Below are 6,530 nucleotides of genomic sequence, written 5' to 3' on the forward strand. Positions count from 1 at the left end.
AGCTAAACAGATGCCCACCCAACCTCTGCTCAAAAACCTCCAAGGAAGAAGAATCCTGCACCTCCCAAGGGTCCTTTCCACTGTCAAACAACAACTCTTAGCGTCAGAAAGTTCTTCCTGTCTCCTGGTTCCTCCTCATTTAATCCCCACAAGACCCCTGTGGTGTAGAAGTTAGGCTGCGATGCAGGGGGCCAGCCCCCAAAGTCACCCAGTCATGGCTCAGTGGGGATTCGAACCCTCCTCCCTCCCAGGTCCTAGTCCTCATTTTACTCCCGCAACAGCCCTGTGAGGTAGACCAGGCTGACTGACCAGAGCTCAGCCAGTGAGCTTCATGGCTCACTGGAGATTCGAACCCTGGTCCTTCCCAGGTCGTAGTCCGGAGTTCTAATCGCTGCACCACCATTGGTCCAGCCACACAGCTTGCTGAGAAGGGTTTGTTGTTGTGGTTGAGTCGTTTAGTCGTGTCCGACTCTTCGTGACCCCCTGGACCAGAGCAGGCCAGGCCCTCCTGTCTTCCACTGCCTCCCGCAGTTTGCTCAAACTCATGCTGGTGTCTTCTAGAACACTGTCCCACCATCTCGTCCTACATCGTCCCCTTCTCCTTGCGCCCTCCATCTTTCCCAACATCAGGGTCTTTTCCAGGGAGTCTCCTCTCCTCATGAGGTGGCCAAAGTATTGGAGCCTCAGCTTCACGATCTGTCCTTCCAGCGAACACTCAGGGCTGATTTCCTTCAGAATGGAGAGGTTGGATCTTCTTGCAGTCCATGGGACTCTCAAGAGTCTCCTCCAGCACCAGAATTCAAAAGCATCAATTCTTCGGCGATCAGCTCTCACTTCCATACATCACTACTGGGAAAACCAGAGCTTTAACATGGGGTTATTTCCCCCTGTTTTGGTGAGAGAATCAGAGAACTGTAGAGTTGGAAGGGGTCCCATGGGGTCATCTAGTCCAGCCCCCTGCAGTGCGGGAATCTTTTGCCCAAATCGGGGCTCAAACCCACAACCCTGAAATTAGGAGTCTCCTGCTGTACCAACCTGTTGTCATTGTTGATATTATTATTTTCATGTTCTCTTTTTTTATAGCTGATTCATTTGCAACTGGAAAGTAACAAAACAACAGCAACAACCAGGCAGAGAAGTGAACATCCAATCTCTCCCACCGCCCCCCACCGCCTTTTTCCTGTGCTGCTATTTGATCACTTCCGCACACACACACCCCAAACTTTGCATATCAGTCAACAGGTTCTGGAGCTGCGAACACGAGATTGGAAAAGGCTTTGCACAAAAAGGCAGAGATTAGGGAAGTCAGAGCCCAGGAAACAATGGCAGCGAACGGCTGAGACGATGACTCAGCTACCGGGAGTTGAATTATCCTTTCTGGCTGGCCCAGATGCCAGCTTCCCTGCGCAAAAGGAGGAATCTTCCTGAGATAATTTCCCAAGACGAAGAGATTATCCTCCACATTGCAGTAACCTTTAAACTGCTCTCCTGTGACTCAGGACCAGTGAAGTGGGAGCAGTTTGTAGGAGGAATCCAGTGGTGCCTGTGAAAATGTCTATTTCTCAAGAACTGTCAGCCTTAAAAATGAAATAGATACATCCCCTACTAGAAGATCTGATTGTTGTTGTAAGTCGCCTTGCCTGTGGTAATGCAGAAAGACAGTATGCAAATGTTATAGGGGAAAACCTGCTCCTTTGTCCCTTATGGGGTACCCAAGAACCCATATAGAGTCCTTAAGTGGGTCCTCCATTGGTGGGAGAAAAGAACAGAGGCCAACCTGAGAATACTGAGAAAAAAAGCAGCTAGTAAGCCCAGTGGCGTAGCGTGGGTTGTCAGCACCCGGGGCAAGGCAAGTAATTTGCGCCCCCTAACCCGTGGATTTGCGCCCCCTAACCCCCAGATGTTGCGGCCAGCCCCCCCTGCACCCCCCACGCTACGCCACTGGCGGAGGGTGGGGTAGGAGCCTTGGATTTTTATAGTACTAAAATCAGCCTCGCCCTTTGGGCATTGGGGAGGCTTCGCCTGCAGTCTCCAGATTCTGGCCCCCTTGAAGGAGCGGCCAAGCTCTTCGCTGCTATACCCGCCCTAGACATAGGTTTCAAAAATCGAATATTGGGAAGGGGACGAAGCCGGGAAGAGACTTTCTTCCTCCACTTTGCTTTGGGTTGGGCAAGCGCCATCTCCCCTCCAGAAGGAAGCGGGGAGCCCGGGCGACTCTTGCCCCCCCCGGCTGCCCGTTGGCTCTCTCTCGCAGTCCCGGCGGGCAGGCGGGCGCTCTGCACATGCTCGCGGAGCCTCTTTCTCAGCTGCGCGGGGCTTCCTTCCCTGGATCTGGTTTTCGTTGGAGGAGTGAGGCCGCGGCGCCCTCAAGCATGTGCAGAGCAGAGGGCCGCGGAGAGCGCGGGCGGCCTTTCCCCTGCGCGACTCCGCCTCCGCCCGGGGTGGCTCCCCGTCCTGGGTCCCTCCCCCGATGGCCGGGAGGAGGCGGGCAGGCGCGCTCGGCCGCGCCTGGCACGGAGGACCAGCCTCCCTCGACGGGGCGCTCGCGGGGAGGAAGGAGCGCAGCGCCGGCGCTGTCGCCGACTGGACTGCCGGCCGGGATCGCCTAGGGGGAATCGGCGCTCTGCACGTGCTCCGGGGCCGGCTGGCCGCTGCAGGGAAACTTCACGCACCGCTTTCTGAAGTACGGGCGACGCAGCCTCCGCAAAGGGCTCGGCGCCGTCGGAAGAGCCCTGCGTGGCCCGAAGCTTGCTGCACTGTCCCTCCCCCAGATAGTCCCTCCCTCGCTCTCTCTCCGCTCCGCACAGTGGGCGGCGACCTGGCAGCTCGGATTCGCACAGCCGGCACTGTGAGAGAGAGTGTGTGAACCAGGTAGGGGCAGAGAGCTGCGAGTGCGCCCCTCAAAATGTTGCGCCCGGTGCGGCTGGCACCCCCTGCACCCCCCACGCTACGCCACTGAGTAAGCCTGATCTTTATTAAACTGTTGCAACAGGGTGCTCCCCTCACATGCAGGGGGACGGAGGAGGACCCAGAAGAATGGTGCACAAGCCCCTATATAGGCTTTTGAGATTGCCCACCCTGTAGCCCAAGACCACCTCCCCAAACACCATACATACATCACAGAAGGAGGCGCTCTACAGCAGAAATTCTGTCTGCCAGGATACCTGACAATGGTCACTGATTGCTTTACCTGGGCAGCCCAGCCATTCTTTTGTGATGGTAAATTCTTTAGTTCCGGAATCCAGGTCACAGGCTCACCCTATTCATACACAAATAAGCCCTCAGGACACGTAAGTCAATGGAGAAGCTTTTCCCAGTTCCTTCCTCCTTGCAGAGAAATATTTGAGGTCAATTTGGGAGAGTCAAAATTGCTCTCCTGCACCATTTCAGACATGTGGTTTATATACTTACATACGAGTTTGCCTTGTACCTTTATGAGCATTTGATTTATATTTGAGACCTTAGAATTCTTATAACACAAATTAAAAGTGAAATGAAACGAAGATCATTTGAGTAAGTTTCTGAGTCTGGCCCAAGCAGGAAAGAAGACATCTCAGAAGGTGGTGGGACTCTCCTACTTTGAAGCTTTTTAAGTGGAGGCTAGATGGCCATCTGTCCAGAATTATTTAGCTGTTGCAGAGGGCTGGCCTAGATGATCTCTAGGGGTCCCTCCAGACTCTAGAATTCTATGGAACTGGATAGCCACATTATATGGGAGACAGATTGAGGGTTAAATCTGTAGAGTAACATTTAAACCTCCTACCGCATGTGTGTGGGAGAAATACAAAAATTAGCAGGCTGTGAAGCCTTTTTCTAGCAGAGTAAAAACACATACAGTGGTACCTCAGTTTACAAACTTAATCTGAACCGGAGGTCCGTTCTTAAACTAAAACCGTTCTTAAACTGAGGCGTGCTTTCCCTAATGAGGCCTCCCGCCGCCAGTGCTCTTCCACCATTCGGATTCCATTCTTAGACCGAGGTAATGTTCTCAAACCGGGACACTACTTGCAGTTTTGCAGAGTTCGTAAACCGAATCGTTCGTAAACAAGACTGTTGTTAAACCGAGCTACCACTGTATACGGTTTGCAGGAGTTCAGCCTACATTTGAGTAGGACCCTGGCAGAGGGAACATGCCGGTCGGGCAACACAGATCATGACTTGGAGGAGGATGTTAGAATTCCTGCTCTGTGATTGCAGTCATGGGATTGTTGTCTATCACATGATAGTGTATGTTTTGACTCCACCAAGTGGGAAGTGACGGAGACAGGATGTTTGTGTTCCTGTGTTCCGTGAAGTGGGACTATTGTCCTTTGTTCTTTCTCTCTTTGCTCTCTGATGCTAGAGAGAGAGGGAGCCATGTTGCAGTGCTTCGTGTGTCTTTATATGTAAATAAAGTAGATTAGCCAAAATGCTGAGTTGCTGAGGTCTGTCACGAAAAGCTGCGAAGACTCTGCGGATCCCTAAGTGTGCCGATGTCTGTTGGCATCAGTCGCCGTGATGTTCAGGCAGAAGAAAGCTTCTGAAGATCCCGAACGATTGACCAGGAGGGAAAGAACATGCCAGTTGGGCATGTGTCTCTGCCAGGGTCCTACTCGAGTGTAGGCTGAACTCCTGACACCATCGACAGCCTTCTCCTCCTCCATGAATTTGTCCAGTCCTCTTTTAAAGCCATCCAAGTTGATGGCCATCACTGCCTCCTCCTGTGGCGGGGAGTTCCACAGATTAACTGGCTGTTGAGTGAGGAAGCCCTTCCTTTTATCTATCCCAAAGCTTCAATCATTCAGCCCACGAGTTCCAGTGCTATCAGAGAGGGAGGAAAACTTTCCTCTCTCCACTTTCTCCATGACAGTAATAATTTTAGATACTTCTGTCATCGTGCCTCTCACTCGCCTTTTTTCTAAACTAACAATGCCCAAACGCTGCAACCTTTCCTCCCAGGGAAGTCTCTCCCTCCCCTTGGTCGTTTTGGTGGCTCTTCCATGGACCTTTTCCAACTCTATGATATCCTTTTTGAAGTGAGGCGACCAGAACAGGACACAGTATTCCAAATGAGGCCACAATATATATTTGTGGCATTCTGATACAGGCACTTTTATTTTCAATTCCTTTCCTGAGGAAGCAAGTAATTTAAGGAGGATGGTCCAGAGGTACTTTTATTCTTGACTCTGGTGCCAACTCACGCATGTCCCACCCAGCAAAGAATTATTTATAGTTTTAAGGCTGATTCCGTGATTTTAGCAGAAAGGTCTCAAGTTGAAGAGGATCTGGAATTGTGGCTTGTGCGACACCTAGTGGCGATGGAAGGGTAATGCCGCACATGATTGTTTAGTCGTTTAGTCGTATCCGCCTCTTCATGACCCCCTGGACCAGAGCACGCCAGGCCCTCCTGTCTTCCACTGCCTCCCGCAGTTGGTCAAACTCATGCTGGTAGCTTCAAGAACACTGTCCCACCATCTCGTCCTCTGTCGTCCCCTTCTCCTTGTGCCCTCCATCTTTCCCAACATCAGGGTCTTTTCCAGGGCGTTTTCTCTTCTCATGAGGTGGCCAAAGTCTTGGAGCCTCAGCTTCAGGATCTGTCCTTCCAGTGAGCACTCAGGGCTGATTTCCTTCAGAATGGAGAGGTTGGATCTTCTTGCAGTCCATGGGACTCTCCAGAGTCTCCTCCAGCACCAGAATTCAAAAGCATCCATTCCTCGGCGATCAGCCTTCTTGATAGTCCAGCTCTCACTTCCATACATCACTACTGGGAAAACCAGAGCTTGAACTATACGGACCTTTGTTGGCAAGGCGATGTCTCTGTTGTTTAAGATGCTGTCTAGGTTTGTCATTGCTTTTCTCCCAAGAAGCTGTGATCCTTCATGTATCACTCCCCTGCCGTGGCGAAGGGGCTTGAATAACTCGGAGAAGCTATGAGCTATGCTGTGCAGGGCCACCCAAGATGGACAGGTCATAGTGGAGAGTTTTGACCAAACGTGATCCACCTGGAGCAGGAACCTGCAAGCCACTCCAGTCCCTGCCAAGAAAACTCCATGGACAAAAACAATAGCACATGATACAGTACACATTTGCCCCGACTCACAAATGACCTTTTGTCCGTCCCCGCAGCGACTGGAGAAGGATGGGGAGTTAGTTTTAAGGGGGGCGTAGGGGTAGGAAGGCTTCCTGGTCACGAAAAATAATGTGGTGCTGGATTGCAAGGATGAAGCAGCTGACGTTGTGAAGAGTTTTTCCTCTCCTCAAACACACAGCTTCTCAGCCGTCCCTCCATATTAAACACTAGCAAGTCTTTCCATCTTTGTCTGCGCAAGAGTCTCTCCGCTGTGACTGTATGTTGAGAAATTACCCCATAGTTCCTTTCTTGTTATGTATTCATTAATTTGCACCCCAGTTCCGTATCGTCCGATCCAATTTCCTGTTGTATTTACCGTGGTTTCTCACCCTAATTTTAAAAAAAGAATTTCTCCTTCCGTTTACGCTTCTTCCATTCTTTTTGTGAGAAAAGCGCCAGAGGTGGGGTGGCTTTTCCCCTT

Source organism: Podarcis melisellensis (assembly GCF_964234715.1).
Source record: "Podarcis melisellensis genome assembly, chromosome: 13".
NCBI lineage: Eukaryota > Metazoa > Chordata > Lepidosauria > Squamata > Lacertidae > Podarcis > Podarcis melisellensis.